We start from the raw sequence: 22501 nt of genomic DNA, 5'->3' as shown, positions 1-22501 counted from the left end.
GTCTGCTCTCACACTGCTAGTAAAGACATACTGGAGACTGGGTACTCTATATAGGAAAGAGGTTTAATTGACTCACAGTTCAGCATGGCTGGGGAAGTCTCAGGAAACTTACAATCATGGCAGAAGGGGAAGCAAACATGTCCTTCTTCACATCGCAGCAGCAAGGAAAAGTGCCAAGCGAAGGGGGGAAGCCCCTTATGAAACCATCAGCTCTCGTGAGAACTAACTTACTATCACGAGAACGGGATGGGGGAAACCGCCCACATGATTCAATTATCTCCACCTGGTTCCTCCCACAACATGGGAGGATTATGGGAACTACAATTCAAGATGAGGTTTGGATGGGGACACAGCCAAACCGTATTATCCATCCTTTGAAGGTCCTGTGAGAGCTCCAGTACAAGTCAGAGTCAAGAAATTCGCAACAGGTGGTCCTGAATCCAACCACTGCTAGAGAGAAGACAAGGGGTGGGGCTCGACCCTTGCGCAGCAGAGAAGGGAATAGAAAAAGCTCAGCAGGTTCCTGCCTTTCACAGGTCAGTGGTATCAGGGGTAGGACTCTCATCATAAGGAGCAGGGCATCTGGCACACAGGGCAAGACATTCTAGGAGAGGCCCTGGACAGGGGGCTGGAGCAGCCCCAGGGACACGAGGCACATGGAGGAGTTGCAGCAAACAGATGTTGTCGGCACTGCATTTCTCCTACATATCCTACAGGGGACCCAGGCTACTGAGTGGTAACACCCAGACTCTGTCTCAGGCATCTTTCCCAACTGCAGGAGCTTACCCAATCTCAATCAATGACAGACAGGGTATAGGTGAATAAAATCCCAGTTTCTCCAACCCAGTTGGACCTCACCTCCCTGCTTCCTAGCAGGATAGAGAGAGTTCCAGCCCAGGAGAAACTGGCTTGATGACGCTGATACAACCTTGATTCAGATGGAAGAAGAATGGGCCACAAGCCACAGGCACAGGTGGCCCTTGACTTTCACCTGGGTGACATTTGCCTGATTCTGCACTGTTGTCCATACTGCCTTCACAGCAGGAGGCTGCACCCTTGCTACCAGCTGCTCCCCTGGCAATGCAGGCTCTTATGGGAAATGACCCCACTCAGCCAACAGCAGCTGCAGCTTTGGCTATCCAGATAGTTGAGGAAGGGGCAATGACTTGAATACTGTTTGATTCTTGTCATAAAAATGGGTAGGGGAAAAGAGAGAAGGGAAGGGAAGGGAAGGGAAGGGAAGGGAAGGGAAGGGAAGGGAAGGGAAGGGAGGGGAGGGGAGGGGAGGGGAGGGGAGGGGAGGAAAACAGGAGAGGAAGAAAGGTCACACTAGCAATAAGTCTCCTTAGCAATACAACTGTGACAATGATGGAAATCCTTAGAAAGGCCAGAAAGCGAGAATTTTCCACTTTGATCAATATTCAGAGGACCAAAGGAAAAGAAACAAATTAAACAACACACTCATAACACACACTCATAACACTACAAATGCTTCACTCAAGATGGTACCTTAAAGAAGACATGTAGCTACGGGATTTTATCATCTTCTCTAGGTTTCCTAGAATGAACTCCTCTTAGCAGGTAAGCTACTGTTCAGTTTCTAAACAATCTCAGATCTTTGTTTCCAACTGTGTCTGAGAGTGAGTGCAAGGTGAGTGCCTGCAGCTGAGCCTCCCCCGGGACAGAGTTCATGCACCAGGCTGCCCTATCAGGGCTCTGCACTGAGCATGGGTGCACCCGGTGGGCTAATGCCCCCCGACTTGGGAAGTCCATGCAGGAGAAGGGCTCCCCAGACCAGCAAACTTCCATCTGGATTTTACACTCAGATTTTTTTTTTTTTTTTTTTTTTTTTTTGAGACGGAGTCTCGCTCTGTCGCCCGGACTGGAGTGCAGTGGCCGGATCTCAGCTCACTGCAAGCTCCGCCTCCCGGGTTTACGCCATTCTCCTGCCTCAGCCTCCCGAGTAGCTGGGACTACAGGCGCCCACCACCTCGTCCGGCTAGTTTTTTGTATTTTTTTAGTAGAGACGGGGTTTCACCGTGTTAGTCAGGATGGTCTCGATCTCCTGACCTCGTGATCCGCCCGTCTTGGCCTCCCAAAATGCTGGGATTACAGGCTTGAGCCACCGCGCCCGGCCTACACTCAGATGTTTTGGCAGAACCATTGCTGACTCCAGCATCTAGACGTCTGAAATCATTCTTCCTAAGAAATCAAGCGGAGACGTTACAAGCTTCCAAAGACCATTGGCTTGAAACCATATACCCAAAGACATGGCAAGCCATTTAGCAAAACAATGTAAACATTAGAGCATTAAATTATGCCACGTAGGTCTGTTCGGAAGAAATCTGTGATTATGCGCGTCTCAGACACTATGGGAAGTCAGATCGGGCCACCCGGCAATCACTCAAGCTGAGCGAGGTAGAAACAGGGAGGGCTCAGAGCAGAGCCGGCTTGATGGACACATTCAAAACAGGGACAGTCCCCTGCTGCAAAGCCGGCGTGCAGGCCTGCCCCGATGGCTCTTGTCTTGAGTGTGTGTGTGACTCTGGGTCCCTCAGCTTGCACGGTCAGCCCCAGTAACCTGCTCTGGCCAGTAGAGGGAATCAGAGGGCCTAGGGACCAAGCAGGTAGCACAAGCAGTCTCCACCCCAGCTGGCTTGGGGAGACCTGCCTTTTAAGGCCTCCTGGGTGAATGCCCCCAGGCTCAGAGGGGAGCAGCTCCTAGGAGCCCAGTGAAGCAGCTGGAGCCAGAGGCCTGCAGGGTCATCGGCTCCTGAAACATTAGCCCTTTGGGACGATGCTTTTTCTCTCCCTTCCCGAATGAGCCCCCTGAGAAAGCACTGAATGCGGGCTCAGACCTGTCACCATTGCCCTGAAGCCAGCTCCTGAGCATGGTCTGTTATACTGCAAGGCCAAAGGAGCCACCCGAGGAATGAGAGGGAGACTCGGCACTGAGGGCTCAGTGCAGCAGAGCTAGGGCTGCGGGGATGTCCGCAGGGTGAGGTGGACGTTTGGTCAGAGGGGAGAGAAGAGAAGCAGAGGACTATTTACGGGTGCATTACAGACATGGGATTGTTTTTGGGTCTCTTACAGGCACAGCACTGTTCAGGAGTTTATTGCAGGCATGGGACTGTCAGGGATGTGCTCCAGGCACAGGACTGCTCAGGCATGGATTCCAGGCACAGGACCGTTTATGGGTGCATTCCAGGGACAGCACCACTCAGGGGTTCATTGTAGGCATGGGACTGTTCAGGGGCCCATTCCAGACACAGACACACCTGAACAGCAGACTGTTAGGACTGCTTAGAGGTGCATTTTAGGCAGGGGTATGGGGGCCTGGGGCAGGTCTATGGTGGCAGTTAGAAGAGGGTCTCGAAGGGAAGGGTATTTGAGAAGGACCTGTCCCGATGCATGAAGCAGCCAAGGTGGCTCTGCCCAAGGGCCTGGCGCATCATCAGATTGGGACTCAGCCATTTCTTCCCCAGGGCCACTGCAGGGACCTCAGTTGCCTGACCTTCTAGGAGAAGCAGAGAGGCACAGAGGCCAACGTCTGCTCTCAGAGAGGCCTGAGCAGGAGCCACGGCTCCACCGGCATTATCCAGTGACCTTTGTAAAGTCGCTTAACTCACATTCAGCCTCCCTTGCAGTCTTGTTTTCTATAAGATGGGATGTTAATAACAGTGCCTGTCCCCCAGGGTTGTCGTGGGGTGCAGGGCTGCACACAGCAGAAGGGCTCAATATCAGGGAGCCGTATTAGCATCACATGGTTGTCGCTCAGTGTGCAGAGAGGGCAGGAGATTGTTGTCTGGGCCTGGGACAGAGGCTGGGCCTCACCTGAGGCCAGGGCAGGGCCCCACTAGCAGGGCCTTGGGTGCTGCACCCCATCCCCTGAGGAGCCCCAGGCCTGCCCCGCCCCCCCACACCTGAAGATGGGCCTTTCTCTTAGAATTAGCAGGGAGGTCCAGGCCATCGCTTACACAACAGCATTTGCTGAGGCAACCACATGCAGACGTGGTCCTGGGCGCTGGGGCTACCGCTAGAACGCCACCGGACTGGGCACCTGGGTGTGGAAGGCAAAGGGGTCAAGCACTTCTTCCTCCTTGGAGGCTCCCCAGACTCCCTTTGCCTCCCAGATGGCCGGCCCACAAGCCCAAGTGGCCCGGGTGGTCAGATGGCCTGGGGTGCGGTAGAGTCTTACACCACTGGCTGCTACTCCTTAAGATGCACTTACGATGCCGCAAAAGCCCAGCAGCCCAGGCCAGAGAGGGTTCCTGCACACTCAGAAACCTACCCGGGCAGTGTGGTGGCAGCCCCCAGCAGGACACTTGTCTGCCCCTCCCGATGCCCTACCCGCCTTCACCACCCTGTTCTATCCTGAACACCAGCCACTAGGGCCTGCACCAACTGCCCTCTTGGCACCAGCTTCCAAGTGGGCTCAGCCAAGAGGGGCCCAGCAGGAGCTTGGGGAGCAGGAAGAGAGAAGCCTGGCATTGACCCCGTCTCCATCCCTCCCTGCCTGCAGTGGCTGCTGCTGCCTGGACCCCACAGCTCTGGGTGGACCTCTCTCAAGGCTCCACACTCCACATTCCAGACACCAAGCCCTCATGTGCCTCTTTCAGGCCTGAGGCAGCAACAGCTCTTACTGCAGCCCCTCCCCAGGCATGTCACCTGCCTATTTCCTAACTCTGCCCACACCTTTGTCAGAGGTCCCCGTGGCAGCAACTCTGCCACCTCTCTCCTGCCTAGATCCTGGCTGGCAAGAGAAGGACATGTAGGGGAACCACTGGAAACCAGGAGGAGAGAGCTTAGGCTTAGCTCTCAGGCCAGAGCCCTTCAGCTACCAAGTCTCGCAACCCAGTGCCCTCACTTCAGTGTCCCGTTGGGTGGAGCCAGGGCACCAGGCAGACCAGATGGGGCAAAACCCAGGCCATCAGGGCTGAGCGTCTAGACCTCAGACCTCAGACTCAGGTAAAGCAGCAGCACAAGGGAAGTCCTCAGATAGGAGGTGCTGGGTGAGAAGGGTTGGTGAGAAGAAGCACCTCCCAACCTCTCTGCAGCTTCCTCACTCAATGGCTTGGGACTCGGGATACATGTTCCCACAGCCACAGCGGCCCCAAGTTGGTCAGGCTGACAGGCGGCTCCAGAAACCACACACCCCATGACATGAAGAAGCCGCAGACAGAGACACCCACAGTTTCCCACTGTTTCCTTGGAAATGGCAGGCCCAGGTCCAGCTCATCTACCCCCCCACCCTCAGTTAGAAACAAAGCCTGGCAACTTTCCCTGGCACACCCGGCCCACCTGGCCCACCCACTGACTGCCCCCAGCCTCTGCCCTGCAACTGTGGCCAGAAATGATGCCTTTCAGCTTGGCCCCACAGCGGGGCAGGGGGCAGGCCTCCAGGGGTAGTTCAGGCCAGAAAGGGACAAGCTGGGAGCTTGGCCTTCCCAAGCAGTAGTGCTTGCTGGGGTTGGGGTTGGGAAGGGGGCGCAGCCCTGGCTGGAGAGCCCCAGGCGGCTGTGGGTGGGTCCCTGGAGGCCTCTGCAGGCCTCAAGTTCCTGGGGCTTGGATGGGCAATGGTCCAGGGATCTTAACCTTGTGTTTAGGGATGGTGGGAAATCCCAGCACTTCCAGCTCCCCGACCCCAGGGACTCCCCTAGCAGATCTTAGGGAGCAGAAAGCCCAACGGTGCAATGCGATGCAAGCCTCCCTGCAAAGCCATTCCCCAGGGGCTGACCACGAAGCGGCTCGGGCCACCAACACATCAGGCAGGGCATTAAGAGTGGAGAATTTTTTTAATTTGATACTAAACACGCAAAAAGGTATTCAAGCAATTTGTGGATAAAGTCTGTTGGATGGAGGGGCCCAGCGTTGGATTCCCACAACCACTTATTTATGGCTTAGTGCGGTTTGACTTTGAATCCCACAGAAGGGCGGGGCGGAGAGCTGCCCCACGGGTGCGCAGCGTTCAGGGTAAAGGTCCTAGTGGCCACTGATTCCCGGCAGCCGCTTGCTGTAACGAGGGGCTCCCGGCAACATGACGTGGGGCTGGGGGGCTCCAGTTCCAAGGAGACAGTGCCTGGGTGCGGGGCTCAGAGGCCCTGGGGTCCCCGGGAAGGCGTGGAGAGCCGGGGGCGCACATCTCGGGTCTCGGAGTCCGGGGACCGCAGACGCGGGGGCGCGCGGAACTGCGGCCGGGGCTGTAACTACCCCAGGGCCGCCCAGGCCGCGCCCAGAAAGGCTTCGGGGTGGGGCCGGGCCGCGGCGGGCGGAGGGAAGGGCCGGGACGGCGCGGGGAGGACGGGGCTCCGGGAAGGCGGCGCGGGGCCCTCCCGAAGCCCGGCCAGGGCCCTGAGCTCAGAAGCCTGGGAAACGGAGGCCACGCCAGGCAGGAGCCGCGCTTGGTGTCGCCGCCCCGCGCGGACGGACCACCCCGGACCCCAGGACCCCGAGAACCCAGACCCCACACCCCAGACCCCAGACCCCGGCCCGCCCTGCAGGCAGGAGCTTTGGCGGCGCGCCCGGCAGCAGCCGTCGGCCTCTGTCGCCCCCTCCCGGAGCGGAGGAGTCACGGCGGGAAACAGCCCGAAGCAGGCGGGGCCCCGAGGGGGTCGGCGCTGCCCGCCCGGGGACCCCCTTTCTTGGCAGAGAGGGTCCTGACATTGGTCTGGAGGCCGCACGTCAGTCCTGGGGATGTCGGGATCAGCTGGAGGATGCCCTCGATCTTTATCTTTTCATATGGCCCCAGCCCCTGGCAAAAGGTAGTAGACCCAGGGGAAGGATGCAGGAAGCGAGGAAGGGAATTCCCATGCCATAGCACCATCTTAGAGGTGTTGACACACAAACACACGCGCGCACACACAAATCCTCTAAGGTAACCACAACAGGACCTGTGAGCCATTCGTGAATACGCCAGGCACTCGGAAGTGCTGTGGACACACTCCTACTTCACCCCTGACTCCCTGTGCCTGCCTCTCAGACAAGGACCCATGCCTCCCTTCAGTCCTCTCTGAAGTGGGGACCATACTGGCATCTGCCTCATTTGGTAGCTGTGAGGATGAAATGTAGTCGAACCCCTAAACTCGCTAGAACAGCACCTGGCACTGAAAGGCTTGCAGCTGGCACCCTCCTCCTCATCTTCCTCATTCAATCAGTTAGGAATGCATTCAGCTGCAAGCTCAGGAAACGCAAGTGGCAGTGGCCTAGATGTGCAGGTGTCTTTTTCTCCCATAACAAGGAGTTCAGAAGTCACCTGTCAGCCTGGGAGCACAGCTCAGCAATCTGTCAGGACACTAGGCTTTCTTTCCATCCCCGATCCTTACCATCCTATTGCTGGTCTCCTCCTGGTTGCCAGATACTTGCTGTAGCTGCAGACCTCAGATTCAAGATCCACGCAGGAAGAAGGGGAAAAGGACAGGAGGTAAAGGGCTTCCTCCTGCAAGGGTTTCCTGTTTATTCTGGAAAGGACAGGAACCTCTTGCACTTCGATTGTCCAGAAGTGTCCATGCAGGCTATCTTCACTGCAAGAGAGGCTGGAAAATGCCTATTTTTAGGGGAAGTCCTTGCTCCTCTACCTGGAGTCAGGGTTCTGTTAGCACACAAGGGACATGGTTATTGGGTGGACAACCAACGGGACCTGCTAGTATGCTGTTGCATAGTCTACCTAACCTCCACTGTGGAGACAGAGAAATCAGTGCCCAGTAATGCCGGAAATCTTGCCCAAGGTCACACAGCTAGTGGGTGTGACATCCCAGTCTCCTGATTCTAAGTATTGATGTTCTGTATATCAATTACTTGACATTGATGTTGAGGCATTTTTATGGCATTGGTTTTGAAGCACTGATGTTAATTTATGAAGCATATTTATAATAACTGCTTTAAAATTCTTACCAGATAATTCCACCATCTGATGCATCAAAGTATCAGCATCTATTTATTGTCTTTTCTCACCCGGGTGGTTTTTTTCTGGTTCTTGGTATGACAGGTGGGTTTGTATTGAATCCTGGTCATTTGGTTATTATGTTGAAACATAATAAAAGATTATTACAAAATATTAAAGAATATCTCCTGTTGGAGATACTGGTTGCAGACATCTCTGACACCCAGTCCAGGCTACATGGGAGATAAAAAGAAAAGCCTAAGGAACTCACCATATTATCTTTCTTCCAGTCCTGAGGTCTCTGGCCAGTCCACCTTCTTCTATCCAACTTTCAGAGTCCTTTTATCGTTGTCTGTTAAATAAGTTCCATGGTATTTAGTTTTTAGAAGGGAGGAGTAGGGAAAAGTGAGTCTACCCATTTTGTTTCAGAACCAAAATCCTAAATCCTTTTCAACAGCACATTCCAACCTACCTCTCACCGACTCCCACTAAATACCCCAAATCTACGCCAGCTCCAAGGGATTCATTGGTCTTCTCAGGGGATGGTGCCATGTAAAGAGCTCAGCATCAGTCAGATATTCAGCAACAGAAGTAGCTAGGTCAGCCTTGGTGAGATAGAGCCCACATAGTCGACCATATGGCCTCCCTCATGGACCCCTGGCATGAACATTGAGGTGACCAAGGACAGAGTCTGACTCCACAGGGTAAATCACCTAGTATGGGTGAAATCATTCATTCAGTGTCCTTTTTGTCCTGGGTGGCCTCTAGTGAGCATTGACATGAGATAGAAGATTCACACGTGGTGCCTATTGCCAAGATCCCTGCACGTACCTCTCTGTCTCCAGTCTTTCAACCTTATTCTCTTCCAGTTCCCTGAACAACCAGAGAAGCTTGCATTAATACCTGGACCTGCTACAGAATTTTCTCATGCTCTAAGCGTCCTCAAACCTGCCAGCCTTCCAAATCACTTCCCAAATGGATTGGAGTAGTATTCCCAAGTGAGCCATGTGCTGCCTCCAAAATCCAAAGTTCCACCTAGTGCTATGTCTGTCTTTGTCACAGCGCCTGCAAAGAGAATAATTTGCCCTATACTTTCAAAGGTATGTCACAGCACACTCTACATCCTTAGTCCCCTAAAAACCTAACCAAAGTTTTATATCCCTGGAACATCATAAGACTGGCCTCCCAATGCACATATATCTTATACCAGGGTATTCAGCATCCTTCTACTCTCCTTTTCACCAGGTCTAATCTGGAAAATATCATCATATGTTGCACCAATGTGCTCAAGGTTCCTGAGGATTATATTGTGACAGTAATCAGAGTTTTGATATAGCCCTGGGACAGACAATAGAGAGAAGGCGTACTGTTGTCCTTCCCATGTAAAAGCTGTTTCAGATCTTTTCTGCTGATGGTGTAATGGTTCCCCTGACTAATGTCAGCTCAGAATCTGTATCCAATCACCCTCCAAAGTTTGAGTGTTTTCCTTTCCCCTGTGTACAGTTATCCTGGTAAATAACCGTGGGCCATTTGAGGAAAACAACGTATAATATTTATGGTATATATTGTACTGACATTGTAAAGTCCTTTCTCAAAGGGACCATGCTTCTCCTTTAGTCGATGGGGTCTAGGTCTATAAAAACTGGTTTAGATATGGAAACTGAGTGAGGGATTGTGATTTTTCATTGCAGCATCTGATATCAGCCTTCCATTCACCAGTCCTTGAATTATCTGTGTGCACAATCAACCAGTACCTTAGTCATCTGCTAATTTTTTGAGCCCCAAGGAATACCACAGTCTACTAGCCATCCCGTAGATACTTACAGTTGGTTGCTTTTCTGGATTTTCTGTCATTACAGAAATTCTGTCCACCCTGCCTCTGATAGCTGAGGACCTCTATCTGAACTCTTCTATTTCTGAATCCCAGCATCCTCCGTGACACGACAGAGTGTAGTTCCATGGAGTAACTTCCTATTGTCAATACCAGCTTCAGAGGACAGCCAGTACTGAGTTGCCAAAAGATGCAGACACTCCCCACACTGGTACATTTCTTATTGCTTTGGTGAAGAAAGTGTCCTCTGGGTCCTCCCAGGAAACACAGTCAAATGGTAGAGTCTTTGATCTTACATAATAAATCCATTCTCACATTCCTACCTCCCTAAGCCTTCTAAGCTCTTACTCAATACTCTGCCAAGGCGAGCACAGCATCTACACCTCATTTACAACATGCCCAAGCTTCGCAGAGCTATCTCAGCAATGTATTTGAATGATTTCCAAGTACCCTTGCCAGGAAGCCAAATTCTAAGACATAGACAAGTTGCCCCAAATCAACAAACTGAATTCAGTATCTTCATGGCTTATTCAGACACATTTCTGTCTGTTGCTTGGTGACCTATATTAGCCAAGACTTGCAGTTATGTTCACTAGATGCTGTTTATTCCCAGAAAAGAAACTTTATTTTCCCACTTGGACTATCCTGGGACCTGGCCCTAGTTATTGATGTAGAGGAAATAAGAAGAGATGGAGACAGATCTTGAGAAGGACAAGCATCACATTGGAAGGCAACCATCTCAGGTGAAGAGTCTGCACAGTATCCAGGTATCAGCATCCTTGGGAAAAGGGAAAGGGCTATTCCCAAGAGGATTGTTGGGAATCTAGGTGTTCAAGCTTATACTCATCTATCCAAATGTCCTCCTCCCAGGTCACAGGATTCTACCACCCTATCAATGCCCTGACTTAAGCACAGAAAATGTATTCAGGGTGCTCCCTTTGTATTTCTGGTATAGATTTGCAGGATGTCAATAAAAAATGCTTAGTTAAATTTGAATTTGAGATAAGCAACAAATAATATTTTAGGGTAAGCAAGTGTGCCCCATGCAATATTTAGAACATACTTATACTAAAAATTATTCAGTGTTTATCTGAAATTCAAATTTAACTGGAAAGCCTACATTTCATCTGGAAACTGTACTCTTGGCACCCTTACAATCAAATCCTGGGTCTGATTTTCAGCACAGTCTGAACTAAGTTGGCAGGAGATGCAGATTTCTTTAAACACTGCCACAGAGGCCTTCTGGCTCTTACAGTATGCCCTGAGGAGATAGACCTGAGCCTGTCATTCCATTTCCAAAGTATGTGTGAAGTTGTTATGATAGTTTTTAAATAATTTTAAGTACCTGAAAATTCTAACCAAGTGTTTTCAGAACCTGAAATATGTTTACAAATCCAACTTCAAAACCAGTGACTTAGCCCAGCCACCTGAGCAGTTAGGATCTGAGCCTGTCTTGAGGGCTAACCTTGGATGACTGTAGGAGAAAATGGGAAGGCACAAAACACAGCCTGATGTCACATTTCCACCCAGAACTGAAGGCACATGTGCTCCCGGGAATAGGTGGATTCATTGGATTTGTGCGGCCAGAAAGCCACTGGAAATTAATTGGGTTTGGAGTTGAGGTGGTGGCAAGCTTGGAAAACTGTGTAGTTCGCAGAAGGGCAAGACTGGGGTGAGTATGGGGAATAGGAAGGTGAAAGTGGGGAATTCATGGGTTAGGAATTGGCTCTAGGTACATTATTAGTTGGTAATGGGCTTTGAATCTGGCCATGAGTGAGGGGGAGGCCTAGAGGCGGGGATACTGCTGGATTCCTGCTGCTGGCTCTGGGGTGGTTTGAGCCAAGCCCTGTGCTGGCATCAGACCGACCTGAGAGGTGCAGGCAGTAGCAGCTCAAGCAAGAGATCTTGTAACAGCTTTCACCGTGGGGAGGGCATTAGCAACACTGCAAATATTCTGGAACATTCGCACAAGAGTTTAACATGAGATATGAAGTGCGGCTTATGTGTTGAAACTGAAATTAGGCCATCGCTATGAATTATGGAAGTGGAGAAGAAGCAAAAAGAATTGTTCCCATAACGCCTGATTCAACCCTTGTGATTTGGGAATGGGGTGATGTCCACCACCTGATGTGGGGCACAATGCACTCAGGGCCTAATGGGGCTGCTCACCACTGTTTTCTCCAGCAGGGGCCCATGAGAGGGGCTCTGGTTTTGAATTTCTAGATCTGCTCTTCACAGCTTTCCTGCTTCTGGCTGTGCCAGGCCCCATGAACCGGTCATCCCTGCTGTGGCTGTTGCCTGCCCCAGGCGCTGTGCAAGTCCAGGCTTAGAGGCCCTTAGACCTGGGTTTGCCTCTGGTATCCCCTCTGTGACTGTGTGATCTTGCACCAATGCCTCAGCTTCCTTAGCTGCACAACACAGTTGACACTGGGGAGCTCAGATGCCCAACCCAATTGCTAATATGCAAGCCAGGCACATTAGCGATTTTCTGAATGACCCCGCCACCCAACCTCCCTTCATCTGACCACACTTGCTGGGCACACAGTAGCCTTCATTGAGGACCGGTGCCCCTCCTGCTGTCTTCCTTCATAACCACATGACCAAGATTTACGGAAGTAGGTCTGGAAATTTTATTGCCTGAACTCATTCCCTTCAATGTGGACCATTTCTGCCTAATTCCTGAATCCTTCATGGTTAAAGCTCCTAATTAAGGTAATTTAGGTAAAGAGAACTGCTCATTGGCCCATGCCCCAACATGAGCTGAAGCTTCCAGAACCCCCAGAAGCCTGAGATTTCTGATGGTTTTAGATTCAAGAACTTCATTGTTCAGATTTTTCACTCCTCTTGGCTGGCCTCTCTGGTTAATTAGAGCTCCCTTCAAGCACTCATCAAAATGTAGTTCTCTATGTGTGCAGATGAGGGAAAGCACATTGCCAACATAAATGTAAGAGTCCTCCACTTCCGAGCACTCACACATGTGGGGTAGGAATTTAGGAATCCTAAATGGAATTCTGCTAAGCTTTGAGCAGAAGGGGACTATTTCTTACTCTGTAGCACACGCATCCTAGGAGAGAAAACAAAGGGTGATCTCAGACCAACACAAGAAAGAGAAGGAGGCTGAGCTGAGCTGGGGGCCACCGTCTCAAAACATAGTAAGGGCCAATGAATTGTAACAGCAAGAGGAGAATGATGGGCCCCAAGCCAGCAGAGATCCCTGGGAGGACAATTCAACCCTCCCTCTCCTAGCTCTGCATTCCGTCGTCCCATCAAGTCATTTCCCAAGGGACCCTGCTCTTCCAGGGAAGTGCTGTGAGGCCACCTGGATGGTGGAGGGCAGAGATAGCTCTGTTTGGAAAATGCCCTTCAGTCAAAGTTAAGATGAAGGGCAACATCAAGATATGATATTATGGTTATTGAACAATATTTAATCAACATGTATTTGTTGAGAGCCTACTATGCACCAAACACCGTGGAAGGCAGCAGGACATCAGAGTGACCATCACAGTCCCTGTCGTCCCAGAGCCCAGGGCAGGGGAGCAACAGACACTAACCAGATAATCACACGAGCACGGGAGATAAACTATGGGCCTGGTCTGCAAGAACAGATGGGAACCACAGGGAAGCTGACAGTGGGCAGGGCTGTGTGGCCAGGACCCGATTTCTGAGGGAAGGACAGTTGAGTGGTGATCCAAACAGGGAGCAGGACTTGGACAGATGAAGGGAGGTTGGATGGCGGGGTCATTCAGAAAAGAGCTAGAGCCCAGAAAACAAGTGGAGGCAGCCAGGGTGGGGCTGCGCAAGTAGACCAATGCGAGCCCAGGGAGCTGCGTGTGTGCTCAGCTGCTTGGAGGGCAGTCACATGAGCCTGTGTTCTGACGAACTGGCAGGAGCAGAGTCAGGTGACAGCTCTTTAAAGGCCTAGGGCACTGTTGCATAACCCATGATCCCCCACCCAGCTGAACAACGGCAAAGCCAGAATGCTTCCAAAAATGGGTTCCCCTCTCAATTTTCCAGGTTTATTGGAAGAAAAAAAAAAGGATTCAGTGTCTGATGAAAACATATTTTCTTGTAATTTACAAGTAGTTGACTGGACATGGCTAAGATTTGGGGCAATATTTTGCATGTGTTCTGTTTCCTGGATGGTTATCTCAAAAATCCAGACACCTTTGTTAGCCCAATGCCATACTGGCCTAGATGGTTTAGACAGAGAGACTGAGGGGATGGGTTTTAACTACTGCCTGCCAGAGAGCTGGAGCATCCAGGAGGGTCAGTGGATGGGAACTGCGGGCCTTTTCAGCACGAATCCTGGACTCTGCCATTGCAAAGGAAGCTGGCACGTCCAGACTCTGTGAGGCTCCTTGGTGAGCCAGAAACCATCTCTCCCCTAAGGTCCCCTATCCATGTACAAAGCGGAGACTAAGCCCAAGGCCACCCCTCAGTGGGACTTGCCTGACCAGTTGTCCTTGGAACTGGGGGACGCCCAGGCAGTGAAATTAAAGGGTGCTTCTCTGAAGCCCATCTTCTGTGGTGAACTTCCTGCTGGCATGGCCAAGCGAACCATCCTTTCCTCCTTCTCATGCCAGCCACTAAGTCCCAGCAAAGGCTGAGTCTCCAAAAGGCCACTATTAAGACAAGGAAGTAGAAAGGGGGCTCTCTACTGCCCTCTGGTGTCCACCCACCAACCCAGACTTCAGCAGCGTGGCTTGTGAGGCTCAGGGCTGAAGAGTTCCGCTGCCCCGACTCATTGTGTGATCTTGGGTAAACACCTTCTGACTCTCTGGGCATCAGTTTCCTCCTTTAGAAAGTGAACAAGGAAGGGTAGGTCTCAGGGCAGGGTAAAACGTCAGGGAGGTAGAGAGTACCAACAACAGGCACCCTGAGGAGCCCTGAGAAGAAGCTGGGGAGGCAGGAATACAAAGACATAAAATCTATTCTCTGCTACCATTTGACATTGTTTATGAAATTTTGTTCTTTATTTAATTTTTTTTGAGACAGAATCTCACTCTGTCGCCCAGGCTGGAGTGCAGTGGCGCCATCTCGGCTCACTGCAACCTCTGCCTCCAGGGCTCAAGCGATTCTCCTTCCTCAGTCCCCCCGAATAGCTGGGACTGCAGGCGTGCACCACCACACCCGGCTAATTTTTGTATTTTTAGTAAAGACGGGGTTTCACCATGTTGGCCAGGCTGGTCTCGAACTCCTGACCGCAAGTGATCTGCCCGCCTCGGGCCCAAAGTGCTGGGATTACAGGCATGGCCACATCACCCAGCCTCATGAAATTTTAAATGTGTACACCCCTCCTCCAAAAATAGATATTAATTACAGAGGGGAAGAGAGTAACTTGCCCATGGAGAAGGCTGGAAGACAGCACCTTAGTCTGGGGATCCCAGCAGCAGTAAGGAGACATACTGCATCCAGGCACCAGCTGACAGGACACAGGGAGAGGACCCGGCCTTACTTCTGCGAGATTCTCCCAACCATGCAAAACCTGAGTATAATCATGGGAAAGAGCAGACCAACCCAAATTTAGGGACAGTCTAAAAAATAAGTGGCTTAATATTTAGATAGCAAAGCCATGAAAGTCAAAGACAGAGGAACTGATCCGATTTGAAGGAGACTTAGAAATGACAACTAAATACAACATGAGATTCTGAACTGGATCCTTTGGCAACAGAAAATTACGGAGACAACTGGCAACATTTGAAAGGACTCCGATGATTAGATGATAGCAACGTATCATTTACAGATGTTGATGGTTGGATTGCAGTTTAATAGAAGGTTGTCCTTGTTTGTATAAAATACACTAAACCTTCATGTCAGAAACTTCATCACAGATGGCTAGAGGAAGGGAGGGTTCTTTGTGTTATACTTGAAACTTTCTGTAATTTGAGGATTGTTTAACCATTTTAAATATTTATAATTCTAGGGCCAGGTGCGGTAGCTCATGCCTGTAATCCCGGCACTTTGGGAGGCCGAGGAGGGTGGATCACGAGGTCAAGAGAGCGAGACCATCCCAGCCAACATGGTGAAACCCTGTCTCTACTAAAAATACAACAGTTAGCTGGACGTGGTAGCGTGCGTCTGTATTTCCCGCTACTGGGGAGGCTGAGGCAGGAGAATTGCTCAAACCCGGGAGGCGGAGGTTGCAGTGAGCCGAGATCAAGCCACTACACTCCAGCCTGGCAATAGAGCAAGCTTCTGTCTCAAAAAAAAAAAAAAGGCTTATAATTCTAGAATTTTCTCTTAATATTGTGTACACCCTTTGACTCAGAAAATCCAAATCTGTAGGCTTTTAGTCTACAGATATATCAGTATGTATGTACAATGATATTTATGTGTCATCCTATGTATGATAGGTGTCCATAAGAATTATGTAGAATGATATATTTATGGCAGAATCATTTAAATAGCAAAAAATCAAAAATTAACTGTCCATCAATAGAAGACTGATAAGTAATTATGGTAACTCACACAATGGATATTCTACAACCAAAAAAGGATGAAGCGGCTCGACAGAAATAGTAATTAGTATTTACCAAGCACTCACCACATGGTGTCTCACCCAAGCTGCAGGGATATTGATCCACAACACCCTTATGTTGTGTAACTCCTGTTACTATTCCCGTCATGGAGAAGAGAGAAAAAAAGTCGGCAAAAGATTCAGTAACAGGTCCAACATGACACAGTTTGTGGGCCACACTCTTAGCTGGAATTCCGACTCTTGCAGTTGGTTTGAGCCCACATGCTTAACCACAGACACGCACACACACACAATTCAGAAAGAATACACAAGACACCATTAATAATGATTGCTTTCAGGTCATAGAGGTTGGTAGTAGAATAAGAGAGAAATTGGCTTTTCATTTTATATTCCTTATATTCTTTACTATATACCTTATATATCAGCATGTGTCAGTTGTATATTTTTTAAAACCACTAGTTCAAATAAATAAGCACTAAAGTATTAAAAACTTAAAAAAAAAAAAAAAAAACTTCTGCCCTTAAGGAAATTAAGTCCCCACATCAACTCTTAAGGGATTTATTAATCTTACAAGCAACAGTAAGGTATATGGCAAGGAGGTAAGGAAATGAAAAACACAAACACCAGATCATATGGGATGTGGAAACGCTGGCTTCAGTGTAAGCTTCACCCCATTCCAGGGTTCACACTCAACAATCCATGGTGTTTGGTGACAGCACCTGTCCCAAGGCAGCCCAGGGACCCGAAATACCCTGATTCACCTACAGTGTTCCCCAGGGCTCAGCAGGCAACAACATTCTGTTTTATTCTTTTGCAGCCTTTTGAAAGCTGTTTACAAATAATCTAATGTGATATCACAACAATGCTATAAGATTTCGTTTCCTCTTCTGTTAAATGGAGATAGTAGTATCTCTTCACCTGATGGCTTTATTCCTATCATTTTGCAGGTACGAAAACTGAATTGCAAAAGCAGTTCCTGAAGAAGAGAATGTAAGTTTTTAAATGACAAGGGAGAGGGAGGAGGAGGGAGAGAAAGTTCTGAAGCGCCCAGTCCTGGAGGATGAGGGAGAAGGGCAATTCCCTAATGTTCATTGGAATTCGGAAGGACAGGCAGGCGTGGCGGACTGGAGACGGCGGCTGGCCTTGGGACCCTCTGAGTTCGCGGGCCCCACTGAGCACCCAAAGGCCGGCCCTAGAGTCCAGGAGGAGAGCGCAGCGGCGCAGAGCTCCCAGGCGTCCCCCGCAGCGCGTCCTCGGTCCTGGAACCGCCGCGCCGCGCGTCCTGGCTTCCACATCTGCCCCATTTGCCCACGGATCTTGACTTTTTCTTGGCGGGCAAGGCCTCGGTCTCCTCTCCGCATCGGGGTTGCCCGCTGCGGGACCCTCCTGGTCCTGATGCCTGGCAGAATCGAAGGGGTGAGGGCATGCGCTCTGCAGCAGAAAGCCCTGGGCTTAAAATCCCACTTATTATTTGGCGTTGCCACTTACTGGTCGGTGGCTTTGGTAGGGCGCGTTTCTGAGCCTCAGTTTCCCCATCGGTAAAGCCGAAGTAAATAGCGCTCTCCTGGCAGAGTTAGAAGTTTCGACGATGTGCCGCGCGTTCTATAGCGCGCTCAGCAAGCGGGTCCACCGTGCCCAAGGCAGGACCGCGGCGCAATGTCACCCACGCAAAGTCGCCGCAACTCACGGGAATCGCAGCTGTGTGCTGAACCTTCCCCACCCCGCCGCCGTCTTTCTCCCCTAACTGACCTGGGGGCGAGTATCCGGGGCTCTCCCCCGCACTGGCGCTCCCTGCGCGGGCGCCCCAGGTGAACGTCCCGCCCTCGGCCTGGCAGGGCATCCAGAAGTGTCCGCGCTCCCGGAGCTGGGCGGAGCGGGGCGCAGCCCACGTGGTTCGGGCAGGAGGCGCCGGGACCTGGCCGGCTGCCCGCCTGCCCCGAGATCCAGGCGCGAGCCAGCCGCTCTGCTTGCCCCCATTATCCAGCCTTGCCCCGGCGCCCTGACCTGACGCCCTGGCCTGACGCCCTGCTTCGTCGCCCTCCTTTCTCTCCCAGGTGCTGGACCAAGGACTGAGCGTCCCCCGGAGAGGGTCCGGTGAGTGCACCGAGAAGAGGGAACAGCGGGGCTAGGGTGGCACCCAGGACTGAGGGCTTAGGCTTTGGGGAGTGCGCGGTGTCGCGCGCGTGCAGACCCACTGGTATGAAACCGCCCCCAGCCGCCAGCCTCCCTGCCTTGGTCCAGGCTGGTGAGGACAGCGCGTTCCCAGCCACCCAGCCTTAGTCCCCAGGCTTCACCTGGATTCTTTGAGCAGACTGGTCTGGGTGCGGGCACGAGTCGAAGTGGGGTGGTGGGGTATCCCCATTTTGGGCAAAACGGTTGATTTTACTCAGAAGCTCCATTGCCTCCATTGCGAGTCTGCCATGCAGACTGGGCCAAGGCTGCTGATGCCAAGCAGGCTGGCCCCAGGGAAAAGGCTTCCTCCCGGCCCAGGAGCTGGTCTTGGGGTGAGTAAGAGGCCGGATGATCTTGGCATGGGAGGAGGCACCCGGCTCCCTTTAGGTATCTAAAAGTCTGTTTTATTGGAATCACCTTTTGTTTGCAGACAGACTCCCTGGGCCCGCTGGGGAGATGCGGGAAGTAGAGATGTGGAAAGGGTCTGTGAGCTGTGAGCACCTGTGGGCTGGGTCCCTGCCCTGGCCCCAGGTCCCTACAGGAACGGAATCTCACTTGTAAATCCCCAAAAATTCCACAGGCTTTAACACCGCGTCCCACTGACGTTAACTGGCACTGAAAACTCCACCTCTCTTCCACACGGAGCTTGGGTTGGGGCCTTTACAGGGCCTGTTTTTAGATGGTGTGACTGGTATCTTGTTCACATATTTCTTTCTGAGGGAGTGAAATGACAGTGGGGGAGACCAAGGCTCCCCACAGGTGCAAAGGCCAGCATTGCTGGGGGCTGTGAAGTCTCAGGAAAAGGGTCCTGGACTAGCCTACCACGCTGCTGACATGATGCCTCGGATTCAGCTGGCCTGCATCTGTCCTTAGAAACCCATCCCTCCACCTGCTCACTGGTGGGACTCAGCTGACCTCAGCAAGGTCTCAGCCTTCCTGGGCCCAGCCCCCTCCCCGCCCAGGGCCGTGCTCCTCAGTATCTAAGTACTAGGTATGGGTCACTGTGCTCCTGGCCCTCACTCAGGCTCAGAGAACAGCAGCAGGTGCCTCAGAAGATTGACTGAGGACACATTTAGAGAACATGGGGCAGTGCCAGGCACACACATGGGGAGTCAGTGGGTCTTGCTGAATACAGCATGAGTGACTTGGAGAAAATTAAAACCAGCTGAATATGTGCCCAGTGAGGGGCTGGAGGTGGTGGAAGTGTCCCAGAGCCTGTGTGCTAATGTGAAAAGTGAATTTGGTGCCTTTCAACCGCAGTGTAACAGCGGCTCAAGTGAGCCCCAGTCTCAGTGGTTGCTGCAGCCTTCTTCTAGGGCCAACCATCTTGTTCTTTTCAGAATCAACCTCTGGGGGAACAGCCCTTGCCCCTACTCCTCCCCACTATCCCGACGCCATCACTCCCCCTCCTAATTTCAACATCCTGGCATCATCCAGGGCTGGAGAGGGCCAGAGAGGTCCTGGAGCTCAGCCAATGTCCATGGTACAGATGGGGAAACTAAGACCCTGAAAGAAGGGGCATCTGTCCCAGGCGGCCGGGCTGGCTGTGCCTGAACTGGGATGGGAACCCAGCTGCCACCTCTCAGCCCCATCCTCCTTCTGCAGCCTCACCTGGGACCCATCCTCCTTCTGCAGCCTCACCTGGGACCCATCCTTGCTGTAGAGACTAGCACTGAGGCTTTAGGTGCAAATGCAGAACTCATGTCCATTTATCAGTGAGGTTTACCACCAACTCCCCAGAGAACTGGGAGAGCAGAGGAGATGGCAGCTTGGTAGGCAGGTGGCTGAGGGGCAGAACACCCTCCCAGTGCTTTTGCTGCTGGAGCCATTCCAGACCCTTGTGGCTACAGCACAGATGTGCCTGTAGGGAAGGGAGTGGCCCTTCTGGGTGGAAATGTGCTCACTTAGCCACTGATGAGAGCTGGGGGTCAGTGCCTACTGATGGGCCCCGCCTACAGAAATAACCACACTGGCCAACCTGGACAGCAGCATTCGGGAAATAGCCACAAAGGATTAAGGCAGAGGGCACCACAGTTGTCATCTCTCCCACCTCCCCTTTATCAGCAAGAATAACACACACGACACGCCTTGGCTGAGTCAGAGAGAACATTCCTGCTGTCGTTAGCTTGCCAGTTTGTTTGCTCAGGCAAGTGATCACCCACAATCACCATTGTTCCAAGGCTCTCCAAGCAGCCAGCCCAAGAGCTAGTTAAGCCAATTCTTCATCCAGGAGGAGCTCCCACCCTGATTTCCCTTCAATTTGGCCAAAAAATGAATTCAACTCTTTAATGGATAAAGGTGACACACCACTGGAATTCAGCGGTCTGAGCCTGGGATATCCATCTTATAAAATCAGCTCCACTCTCTCCTCCCTGTCTGTTAATCCCTGTGTCCCCTCCCTCTGCCCCACTATGGCTATTAAACCACTAGGGAAGTCTGGCTGTCTCCAATGGTTAAAATATGATTGAATCTGAGCAGTGGAACAGGCACTAAGGGGAAGTGTTTTGTTCAGGAACCTCGTGAGCAGGCGTTATCTACATAGAAATGGAACAAGGAACAGATAGAGCAGGGTGGCGTCTGCCCTCGCCCAACACACGCACTCTGGGAGCCCCCACCCCCACCTCACCCAGCTAGGGCAGGCACAGAGCAGCCCTGCACTCCTCATGGGTCTAGCATGTTCTCTGCCCTCACCTCCCTGAGCCCATGGAGGTCGAGGCTACAGTGAGCCATGATTGCACTACCACACTCCAGCCTGGGCAACAGACTGGGACCTCATCTCAAAAAACAAGAAACAAAACCAAGATTTGAAAGGGGATAGAAAGAGGGAGGGACAGGTATCCAGGCAGCCTCTAGGACATTGGTTGTGATGCACTGTGATCTTTTTATCCATTCACTTACTGGTCACTGACTGCTCTAAGAAGGTTGCAAGATAAGAAAAGCAGGTTTTTCCTTTTGTCTTGCTTTTCTTCCTCACATATCATGATTTAAGTTTCTCAAACTGAGGCCTGGATTTTTGGCTTCTACGTTAGAAGAGAGGGAATGATAACGCCTCAGCTGATGGTCACACTGTCCATCCATTCTGAAAATAGAACGTCAGTGAATGCTCTTCTTATGATCCCTTTTTTTCAGAACTCATGAAAAATAAAAGTGAATGAACTCCAGTCATGCATCAAATAATAACTTTTTGTTCCAATTCTTTAGAAACCAGAAAGTGTGTGCTCTGTAGGAGCATCAAAAATGAGTTCTGTGGTAAGAGTTTCTTGACCAGAACCTAAATCTGACTGTAAAGGAACAGAGTTTGAATGCTCCCAGGGCATTGGGGCAATCTCTTCCTATAATGCAAACACTCCTCTTTACATTTGAGAGTGGAAATGTTGAGGTGTGGGTGTAAAAAAAAAAAATCAAGAAATTATCCTTCCCCATTTTTATGGCATAAGCCAGGGACTATTTTGGCTGACTTCCATGAGAGCTCTGTAGACATTTTTATTTTAAATGGTATCTGCCCAGAAAATGTAACTTTTCATAATTAACCTCTTGTGCAATGAAATCGAAGTATGTCTCCAGCACAGGGGGAGTTTTGTTAGTATTTTTATGATAAACACTTTCAAATGGTCAGCAGCACTGATGGGAGATGCTTCCTAGAATTCAGAAGCAAAATTGAGTCTTTTTGGTGGTTTTGAGACTTCCCCCTGAAAGCACACAAATTGGACCCTTTCTTTGATGTTCCTGAGAAAATAGGTTCAAGTCCTCAAGGAAAACTTGTTGAAATCATGAGGTGGTTTTTAAACTTTCAGTTACTCACAACAGAACTCCCAGTCATCCAAACAAAATATTCCCCAAAGCCTTAGTGCCCAGAGCAGAGCTGGTCTGTCTATAGCTGCAGCATCTAAGGGCTGAGGGCTTCCCTGGCACAGCCTGCTGCACACCAGGGAGCTTCAAGCACAGAAAAGCAACTGCCATGTGCTGGGAACAGATAGAGTTGCTATTCTCATGGAACTTAACAATAACTAGTGAGACATCACCAACTGTTAAGGCGTATAAAGAAATGTTAAAGGGATGGGGACAGGTGAAGGAGTAAAAACCACAGGATGGTCAGGGGAAGTCCTCTGTGGGGAGCATGCACAGTTTTGCAGTGTCCCAG

At 51.0% G+C, this 22501-nt stretch overlaps 1 protein-coding gene and 1 long non-coding RNA gene across 7 annotated transcripts in view; one reads left to right on the top strand and one right to left on the bottom strand.

Moving 5' to 3' along the window:
• Window positions 1-16564: 16564 nt before the first annotated feature.
• LOC117094335 lies at window positions 16565-17767 on the bottom strand. The gene is made up of 2 exons (XR_004441508.1): window positions 17677-17767; window positions 16565-17587 (listed from the first exon to the last, which is right to left on the bottom strand). It is a non-coding gene; the product is annotated as an uncharacterized LOC117094335 (long non-coding RNA).
• Window positions 17583-22501, top strand: part of MLPH (melanophilin) — a 68015-nt gene continuing 63096 nt past the window's right edge. For 5 of the 6 annotated variants that reach the window (XM_033229776.1, XM_033229775.1, XM_033229774.1 and 2 more), the window contains exon 1: window positions 17583-18282. The gene's annotated coding sequence lies outside the window, so the exon portion shown is untranslated. Of the gene's footprint in view, window positions 18283-18940; window positions 19052-22501 lie in introns of all 6 variants that reach the window. The other variant, XM_033229771.1, reaches the window with a different exon arrangement.

This window comes from Trachypithecus francoisi, unplaced genomic scaffold (assembly GCF_009764315.1).
Source record: "Trachypithecus francoisi isolate TF-2019V2 unplaced genomic scaffold, Tfra_2.0 Lachesis_group13, whole genome shotgun sequence".
In the NCBI taxonomy this organism is placed as follows: domain Eukaryota; kingdom Metazoa; phylum Chordata; class Mammalia; order Primates; family Cercopithecidae; genus Trachypithecus; species Trachypithecus francoisi.
Note: the sequence above shows the minus strand (reverse complement) of the source record. Positions and strands in the feature narration are given on the sequence as shown.